This window comes from Anser anser, assembly GCF_964211835.1.
Source record: "Anser anser genome assembly, chromosome: 8".
In the NCBI taxonomy this organism is placed as follows: Eukaryota; Metazoa; Chordata; class Aves; order Anseriformes; family Anatidae; genus Anser; species Anser anser.
In genome coordinates, this window is record NC_139728.1 from 31,576,050 (window position 1) to 31,586,642 (window position 10,593).

At 43.5% G+C, this 10,593-nt stretch overlaps 1 long non-coding RNA gene across 1 annotated transcript; it reads left to right on the forward strand.

The window, feature by feature from the left end:
- The first annotated feature begins 3,459 nt into the window (after positions 1-3,459).
- Positions 3,460-5,313, forward strand: LOC310903311. The gene is made up of 3 exons (XR_014587454.1): positions 3,460-4,046; positions 4,922-4,987; positions 5,095-5,313. It is a non-coding gene; the product is annotated as an uncharacterized lncRNA (long non-coding RNA).
- The last annotated feature ends 5,280 nt before the right edge of the window (positions 5,314-10,593 follow it).

The following is a 10,593-nucleotide window of genomic DNA, read 5'->3' on the forward strand; positions in this document are numbered from 1 at the left end:
TCTCAGGATAGGTATTTGTAATAATTATTGAAGCATTTGCATTACTTTATGTTGCAAAAGACAAATCTTAATCATGCAAATGCAGACAAGTATTCTGGTAGTAATAAACTAGATTGAGAAAGTAGAACTGATTAAAAATACTGAGAAGAAAAGGGTTTAGTTTCAACCAGGTTTACCTCTACAGTTTAATTTCCTAGGCAGCCAGACAAAAGGTTATGCCACTACAAATAAGAAACAGAGCAGGAATAAATATCTGGTGCTAGAGGAAAGGAAGAACTTTTCTTTTGGTGCTAATGCTGGTTTAATGTGACTGTGGAATACCAGCTGGTGTAGCCCATTCGAAATCAAAGCATAACCAAGTTATACTTTGCTTGTGCCCTTGTGGGCTCAGAAGCACACCTAGGTGTGCAGCAACGGTACTCCTTTTCATGTCATCTTGGAGTGTGTATGCAAAAAACACTGTTTTCCTAATTCCATTGGCAAAGTTTGACCAACATACATTCCTTTTACAAGTTTAGGTAGCTCATAAAACAGTATGGAAAACTGCCTGCTTTCCTTTCAATCTTCAGTCCTATATAAACAGAAATGCCTGCATTTATATTTTGGCTGATTCTTAGGCAGTTTATGGAGTGTAATCTATTGTGGGAGAGAGAAGGAATAAAATTTCAATTTTCCCCTCGAAACTCTCAAAGCTTTTACTAAACAAATTGCTTTTTTTTGAATAATAGATTTTAAATATTTTCAGATCAAACTTTGTTCAAATTTCTACTGTAGTAGAGTCAACATATTCCATACTGGAAGCTAGCTATTAAAACTGAGGGAATGCATGAACCACAGCAAGCATAACATTGGGACACCAAAATGGAGGAAATACTGTGAAATCACAAGGATCTGATTAAAAAAAAAAAAAAAAAAAGGAAGAAAAAAAAAGAGGCCTTTTCAGCAGGGTGAATTATTTCTTTAATCCAAAGCTTGCAATGGTGTGTGTATGTTTGTGTGTGTGTGCATTTCACTTACCAGCTGTAGCTGTCTTTCAGCAGATGAAGAAAATCAAATTAATATCCTCCCATGGGTGCCAAAATGTCTCACTATGGGCTTAAGCACCCCTCTCTGAATGTTTCTTAAAGGAAATACAATTATTTGAGAAGTTTTCTAAAAACCTCTGAGAGATGAACAGGCAGGCTGGTATAAACAGTTCTTTTCATAGCTGTTTACTTCCTTTTGTATCCTTTTGCAACTGAGGACAATTAGACAAGTGAGAAGCTCCAGGCATTTGTGAATGATGTAGGTAAACACAAAAAAAGTGATGCGTGTTTTTGACATTTGCAGCTCTGAACATCAAAAGGAGGAGAACTTGAGACAGCAACAGTCAGGTTTCTGAAACTACTGATAAATATTTGATTATTCTACTAACAAATATAGGTGAGTATTTTGGGTTATGCATTTCCAGTTCATGAACAGTTTTGCCTTCGGAACAGTTCAGCTCAGTTGGTTATTTGTGAGAAATTAATTTATTATTATATGGAGTTTTCTCGGGATAACTAAAGCAAATCCTGTTCATGGAGTGCTTAATGACAGTGGCCCTCGGATTGAGAACAAAAGCAATATGATTTACTCTTAGGCACTGTTCTTCTGTGAAAAACTGTCATTAGAAAAGCTCATATGCTGCCTTACTGTTTAAAGAGGAAATATAAAGCACCTTCAAGTGTGAACAGAGCGCTTTGTTTTCTAGAGCTACAAATGTTAACTGCTCCAATAAAAGAGTGCCAGCACCACGCACATCTGTGTAAAATGGGTGGCATTGTTTATACATCTGCTTAATATCTCCACTGAATTTGTATTTGGACATTAAAAAGAAATAACTGCAAAAGCCCATCCCTGAACATGGTTGTCCCTGCTTCTTTGCCTCCACAAGGGAATACAGGAAGATCTGGCCACTGAAATTAGAGAGGAACAACCAAAGAGTCAGCAGTGTACTAGAAAAGCATAAAAAGTACCAGGAGATTCGGAAAGTTTACCTTTTCTTCCACATTGCCCATCATCATGTTGCACAAAAACTCAGACATAGTGTTTGTTAAAATGAAAATAAATAAATATTGAGATCTTGGCACTGGGGAATGCTCTCACGGGGAGTCAAATCTCCTGAGCAGGCTGGCTGACTGCTGGCCAGCGGTGATGGCAGTCTCTGCTGCAGCAGTCCTTGCAGCAACATCTTCAGTTGCTCTGGGGGAGACTCCTCAAGTCACTGTTCTGCTCACTTCTCATGATACACTTGGCTACAGCCTCACATGACTGCGCAGTCACGTGTGTGGGTCTAGTACATCATCTAGGTTTCAAACCGGTCCATTTCCACACCAACTCCATTGCCTCACCATGCAGATAGCCGGCTGGGGAGTTCCTGCACCACCCAGTGACTGCGGAGCACGTGGCATGCAGAAGGGTGCAGCCAAGGTACCCAGATAGGCCACAGTTACACTTGAAAAACAATCTTGATTTTCATACTTACAGCTCGCTTGTAACTCAAGTCTCTCAACTCTTGCCACAATCATGCCATTCACAGTGGATATACGGAATATTTTGAAGTAACAAGGTACTCGGTACAAGAAAGAGTTGTCCTGTTATTCTAAACTCGACAGTATCCTTTGGTGCTCTTCAGAATTCTCAGAGAGATGGTAAATATGCATCCTCAAGGTAGCAAAACTGTGCAGAAAGAATATAAACGGCCATTACGAGGTGTTCAAATAGACTCTTGATGGTGTACTTCAGACCCTATGACTGAAAATCAAGACTATTGATCAAAACTTGTTCACCCAAAGAAGACTGTCTGGGAAAATTTTCCAAACTCAGATGCCTCACATTTGAACTCCTAAATTGATCTGAGTTTGAGGCAGATACTGCGGGACTTCTGCAGACCCGCAATCATATCTTTGTGCATTACAAAGTTCACCTCCCAGTACGACCACAAAAGCTGCTTCTAGAATTTATAAATTTAGCATTTTCTGAACAAATTCCAAAATTTTGGAGAATATTTTTAAATGCAATGTTTTCCTGGCAGGTGACACTGAACATTGACAAAGTATTATGTTCTAGATCATGTTAGGTTTTAGCATAACAACGCACGGCTGAAGGGAATAAACGCAAGAAAACTATCCCCTTGGCTACCTAAATATAACTAGGCACAGCTGTATCTTTAGCCTGCTGTAAATTAACACACTTTCCTGGACTAGTTCTTCTACACTGGATGGCCTATTAAACAGAAGTGTTTGGTTAGAGGAGACTTAAGAATAGCTCAGTGCAGCAGGGGGAACCATTTGCCTGTACATTAGAGATCTTGGGAAAGTAATTAACACACAGAGTATAATGTTTGGCAGATTTCTTCCAGGGTACTGATAATCCAAAACCTGCCTGCACATCAGTGCCATAATCCAACCCCAGTTAGAGGAAAATGGCCTGGATCTGTATAAATGACGAGCAGTGGGGAGAGGTAGAAGATCTGGCCCCATTATGCTGGAGCCCAGAAGTGATATAAATACATAATTTGAGACTCATTTAGGAAAATGTCTGCAGCTGCAGTGGCGATAAATCAACTGGCCAGCAAGCACTCTGAGAGCTTTCTTTTTTTTCTTTTTTCTTAAGTAATAGCAGTGTTATTCCTCCTGGTTGATGCCCATGTTATGTAAAACAGTCACGTAAGGGAAAGCTGTGGATTTTACTTTCCACGTAATGCCATGAAAGTGGTTTAATCAGGTTCAGGCGGGGAGGGTGCGGCACTTTGCTGCCGGTGTTAAGCCTAAGTAAACTGCAATTGAAAATTGAAGCGGTTGCTACTGGCTGAACTGTGGCCCTGGATTAAGCTGAAATCTTGCTAGTGTCATGCTGGGACTATTGAAGAGTTATAATCCCATTGGTCTGAACCAGCAACGAGCAGCTTCACTCACATAATAAAGAGCAGGAGGGAATCTTCCCCAAGTGATTACCACATGAGTAGAGACTGGCTGCTTCAGGAAGTGGGACTGTGAAGGCCATTACAAAACTACTACGCTCAAGTAAGACAGAATTGTTCCTGTTCTCTTCATTGCTCTTGTGGATTAGCTGATTTTATATTTTTTTTCCCAGTGATATACACTGTATTATTTATTGCTGTAATCAGTAAGATGCCAGTGCCACAAATAACGTTGCTCGCGCAATGTGTGACTTTGTTTTATGAATCCACATTAATGTATTAAATTAGATTTCACAGGAGATAGCTTTTGCTGCAGTGCATTCAGAGAGCACATTTCTAGAGAGACAGCTGCCTGGACAACCTTGTGTTTGAGCTTTGGTCATCGACCTGTGAAACAGATTTTACAAAAAGCGAGGAATGGCACGGACAATCAGAGGGCACAGGACAATCGAAGTCAGTATGAGGAGGCATTCCTTTCTTCCAACTGCCGTTTTCTTTAAGACACATCTGGCGAACACCTACAGCTTTGGTAGTCCTACTGACTATAGCTGAATGCTTGTTGTGAATAATTTCTGATGCAGGACAGATAAAAATTGATAAAAACTGCTTTTGTGAAGAAGCACAACAAGTGATCACGGGGCAGAGACCTCCCCTCGGAGGGGACAGGCCGGCTTCTCAGAGCGTGCTGCAGCTGCACTTAGCTTCAGGGCCTTGATTTTTCCCAAAGTTGCTAAAGAGTTACAGTACACATTTAGCAGCTCGCAATATCTGAAATACAGCCTATTCTTTTAGTTTCCTCAGTCTAGCAAGTGAAAAAGATTTCCCAAAGACTTATCAACAATAAGTAACAGTCAGATTACTCAGTAATAGTCTTGTTTTAATGTTAAAAATAATGGTGGCAAATAAAAATCTGCTTTGAAACGACCTTTGTGCGTGAATCACGATAGCCGTGTCGGTGTGACTCGCTGCGTTTTGCAGTCAGGCAGGGTCTGCTGCACTCCGAGCATCTACTGGCTGCGAAGCAGGAGCAAAGCGGGCATACTGGTGAGTGCAGCCCCCGAAACTTATCATCATACTCCCATGATGCAAGTGTTAAATTACAGGCTGAAAAACCACCAAGTGCGTAACTGTAGCTATAATGCAGTGCAGAGGCTCCGGTACTTGGGGAAGCTCGTCGGTGACTGGTCCCTGCCGTCTCTGCCAGCACAAGCCCAGGAGCTGCGGCAGGAGCCTCGGAGAAGACCAGGGGCACGTCTGCGTGGCGTAAGGAGGAGCTGTGCAGCGAAACCTCAGCCAGCTGTAAATGAGATGCAAACGTTAGCACAGCGAGTTAACATCCACCTCCTCCAGGCACATTTACCCACCTTGTGGGATGTGGGGCTGCGCATCACAGTCTGACACCCAGCTTCACCGAAATACCTGCTGACATCTGGCCGTGTCGGTACAAACACGGAGTGTTGGTTCTTGAGGCACAAAGCTAGTCCATGTGTAACGTTGTATTCCTCAGATATTCCCAGATAGCTTGATGCTTTGATTTCCTCTTCAGCCATTACCGATCCATAAGGTAAGGACTAACTTTAAGTGTTAAGTGAGAGAAAGAATGCATAGATTAGGTGATCTGGAAAAGCTGTGCCTGCTAGCCAGGTGCTGCAGGGTGCTGCGGTCGTGCAGCGGAGGAGCAGCCTGTGCTCACCTCCATCCCCACGCCGCTGCCAGGCTGCGGGCAGCACCTGGGCATCCTCTCGCCGCTCAGGCACTACCTTTAAGGAAGACTGCCACTAAAAAAACAGAAGTAAAAGGGCCCTGGGAACATGAGGAGCATGCCCGATTTCCTGTGAGGACTGTCTGTTCACGCTACCCACAGCGATGGGACTTGCCACTTTTTGCCAAAGTTTTATGTCTGCCTTGTGTTCAGAGGGATGACGCAAATGTACAAAAAATTCATGCTCTTTGCAAAACAGACCCAGAAGACTATTTGCAGTAAATAAGAACTTTTCATCATTCTGATCTTTCTGCTGTAAACTGATCTGGAGAGGTCACATTTTTAAAAGACAGTTCTCTAACTCTTCCATAGCAGGAAGGGAGAAGAGGCATATTTGTTCAGTTGTGAAGTGCTATGATATTGCAGATTTGTCCTCTATAACTTTCCGGGTGTGTATCAGTCCATAAAACTATAGAGCAATAGAGAAAAAAATATGCCTTGAAAAGGTGATCTCTGGCATTAGATGGTAGACAGAAATCATCAGTAACTTCCACCCAGCAGCATGTAAGAAGGTATAATGATCCACAGACATGGCAAGGCACCGCTTTATGCCCATTGTGTTGATAGCAGGGTTGGAAGCAGGACTACACCAGTATTACAAAAAGTGACTGTCATTATAGCGTCTTAAGAAACCAGTCAGCTAATAAAGACACAGTTTGTTTTCTGTTGTTTTGGTTCCTTTTTTAAAAGCATAGGCAATAATGTTTGTTCAGTTCAGGTGACTTGGAAAAAATGAGCCTTTCTACCAAGAAAGGACAGATCGGGGGAAACATAAGGCATCCGCAGATATTTCTTTTGTGGAAGAAAGAACACAAAACACTGTAGCAGCAAGATTTGTGCTTTTTGAAAGATCGTACTAGGGCTGTAGGCAACATTTATCAGACACGGTCACGAAAGTCTAGTGTGGGATTAACTACTGCCTATCACTGAGAAAAAAACAAGAACAACCAACAAATGACTAATGGAGCCTGCATTTGTTCAAGCAAACCGAATATCCTATTAAAAATCTTAGTTGGCACTTCCAGGGAGGAAAAGAAATAAAGTACGTTTTCCAGAACGGCTGTTCATTAGAAACAAATCTAAGGGAAGCTTTTCCCTGGTGGCCTGGCCAGCAAGCTCCCAAAACTGGCTGCCTTGTATGTAAGGCGCTAGGACGCGGACGACTGGCCTCAGCCACCCAGGATGGTCACAGGCTTGCGTGGGTCACTGAGTCACTTCTGATCCAGATAAAAATATTTTGTTACGTCTGACGTGAAAGGAAGAACCAAATGCTTCCCTCTTGAAAAATCTCATCTCTTGGGGGTGCTCTGGCCAGGCTTCCTTGGAAAAGACTGTCCTGGCTGTCAGCAGTCAGCTGGTGCCAGTGGCAAAAGCTGGCCAGGACGGGAATCAGCAGCAGAGGCAGGGTTGATTTGTGTTTCTGGAGAGGTGGGAAGTTTGGTTTAGCCAAAATGTGACACGGGTCATGCTAAAATAGAGTGTCCTCCTTCATGCCTGGTCACACGAAGGGTTATGTTTCCTTTCACCTGGGCTATTTGGCATGGGGCTGCAGCTGTAAGGAGGACAAGGTGCGCAGCTAATGGCTCCTGCTTTCTGAGTCCTGCAACCACTTCCCTGGGCAGCCCATTCCAATGCTGCACAACCCTTTCAGTAAAGAAATTTCTCCTAATAGCCAGCCTAAACCACCTCTGACACAACTTGAGGCCGCTTGCCCTCATCTCATCACTTGGTGCTTAGGAGAAGAGCCCGATCCCCACCTTGCTACCACCTCCTTTCAGGTCATTGTAAAGTACAATAAGGTCACCCCGAGCCTTCTTTTCTCCAGGCTAAACAACCCCAGCTCCCTCAGCCACTCCTCGTAAGACTTGTTCTCTAAACAAGTCACTGAATCACTATCATTGAATCACTATCAACAAGAGCAAAAAAAAAAAAATGCTTGAAAGTATCTTGCAGCAAAATTCTCTATTATATTTTGGTGACATATTATCATCAATTAACTCGCTATAGACCAGGTATTCAAAGAAGTACATTTTAGTTATTCCCACCAAAAATTTTCAGGACACATTTTGTCTCTTTTTTGTCCCTCTTTTTGTAAATAATAGTGGTGAGGGAGATTGAACAATATATTTTAATTTTAATTTTAATTTTAATTTTAATTTTAATTTTAATTTTAATTTTAATTTTAACAAAGATAATTATTAGAGAAGATCCTATTGTGAAAGATGACATTTAAAATGTTCTTGTACATTTCTTACTGCTGTACGATTTAAATGTACAAATTCTCTTTTTCTCACAATCTGAAAGGTCAGAGGTAAAGAATCTATATGGGACATGAATACCTAAATGTGTATGGGGGATACAAAAAAAAGATATTGCAAGGTAGTCTTTACTCTGATGGTAATCTATTTTTTTTAAAGCATTCTTTGCTTTCCATGAACTGGCTGTTAAGCTTATCTTTACGAAGTAGGAACTATTAATATTCTTCAATTTTTGTGCTTCTTTTTATTAGCTTTTCAGCGAAGGCACAGAAATGCCAGCTGAACCAATTAGCTGTCTAAAGTTTAAGGCTTATTAAACATGCTAAGAAATGCAATTCTTGAATGTACAGTAATGAGGTACCTTAAAATGCAAGAGAGTGGGCAGATGCAATCAATCAAAATAAATCCACCGGTGATACTCTCTTTAACATTTTATTGGTAACTATAAAGTGAAAGTAGACCAGCAGTGATCAGAATAGAAACCCTTTGATTAAAACTCAATTTGTTTTCCCTTCCCGTAGTTGAGAAGACTCCATTCAGCAGGTAAGGGTGAATGCACTCTGGGAAAAACAAACAATTAAATGAGGACATCATCTGATTCAGATCTGGAAAAATAAACCTTGTGCTTGTCCCTGAAAGAAGAAGCCTGGCATTACGCATTAGCATTGTAAAAAGAGTGGAATAAATCTGACAACTGGAAACATTGAGTGTTTTAGATAAATATTTTTGTTGTTGTTGCCTGAGACCATATATTTTTGTTTTCGACTCATTAACCTGAAGACAGGAAGAAATTAATTCTTGGGAATGCTGTAAAGCCATCACTGGGAGTGTTTCAAGGTTCAGCACTCGATGCAATTCGTTCCCCCGACACGCAGCCACGGCGCTCGGAGTAGCTGTGGAACGTGCCGGTGGGAGCTGGTACCGCAGGGGCAAGGGCGCTTTTGCGCTCTGAGGAAGCCCCCTTAGTGCGGGCTGTCACGCTTGGGCTGACTGCTTCTAGAGCACACTGTGGGGACGAGGACGGGTTGGTTGCTTTTGTCAGCGGGGCTCCCGGGGTAAGCACTTGTTTGTAAGCGAGGCTTTCCAGGCTGTGTGCTCCGAAGTGGCACTAAATGCTTTGCGTGTAAGAGCTACCTCCCCGGCTTTGAAGCCGTACCCCTGGCCTTCTGGATTTTATCCCCTTCTAAACCCGGATTCTCTTTTGGCTGTGACCTCACCGAAGAGGCTGAGTGAGCGTCTGTCCTCGCGGGAGTTAAGCCAGTGAGGGACCTAAATGTGATAGCCACCCTCAGCTACTACACATAACCCGTGCTTACAGACACACCTCAGGCTTTGTGACTTTGTCCAGCCAGAATGCATGCACTTTGATATAAAAAAGACTTTTTTTCAGCGAAACAAGACAATTTCAAGGAAATGCACACTGGCATCGCCATGGCCAAACGGTGTGCTGAGCAGCCCCTTCACAGAGTACACGGTGTGCTCTCAGCTCCAGAGAAAATCAGACCCATCCGTACCTAAAAGCCTAAAGAAAGCCTGGCTGCCCTTCCCAGGCCACAGGGGAACAGGCCCTGGTGCTGAGGGCTTCGTACCCTCCAGCCCTGGGGCTCTCCCCACGGCCCCCGGTGCCACTCGCCACCCAGGTGCTGCACTCCAGCCCCGGCCCTGACCACAACGAGGACAAATCTCGAGGGAAAGCCTGATATCATAGCTGGATATTTGAAGACCACAGCAGTGAGCAGCTTGCTTGGCCAAGAACTAGCGTGACGTGAGATCTCACCGGGCTTTTGGTAAATCTCTTCCAGGCAGCAGCAGTCCCCGTGCTGGGGGCTGCGCCGCCACCAGGCTTGGCTCAGGCACCCCCCAGCCTTCAGCGGGAGACAAAGATGTTGCAGAAAGCAATGTTCACCATTTTTGTGCAGCTCTTTCTGGAGATAATTAATGCTATGATACGTGGTGTATCAAAGGTACAACTGCTTGGGGAAGTGTAGCATCACGATCTTCAGATCCTGAGCTAATTTCTGTGAGTTTTTGTATTCAGCCTGCCTCAATTCCCTCTGAACTATCAATTCATCAAGCCAGGCTCATTTGGGATGCAGCTGCTCCACGTCTCCTGGGGTCTTACAGATCTCAGTGAGCAGCCTCATTCCCACATCCCTGCCACAAGCTCCCGCTAGAGCAGCGTGCCGTCACTGTCACATCTTCATCTCGGGCTCAGGACTGCCGCCGTGAGCTCTGCGCTCTTGCCTGGTCGCCCCCTTGCACCCTGCAGGCAGCTGCAGTTCAGCGTCAGGTGAAACGATTTTTGAGTATGCAAATGTTTCTAAAGTGTTTTTAGACCCTTTTGAAATGAAAGTTGTTTTATGAGGCCTATTATTATATTATTATTCTAATTCCACGGAAACATTTGAAGCATGAGTATTTGCTTGGCAGGGTTGGCTAGGAAACATGGTTGATGTAGCTGACGCTTCTAAAAAAACTCTTTGACAGATGATGGCAGATCAGTGTGTGGTAGGTTACCAGAGGAGACACTTCATCAGCTCAGTTTGTTTGGGACCCAGCTGCTTCAGACCCCACGGGATCACCCTGTCATCTTCCAGAGCCTGCTACCGCCCTGCCTGCCACCTCCGTGC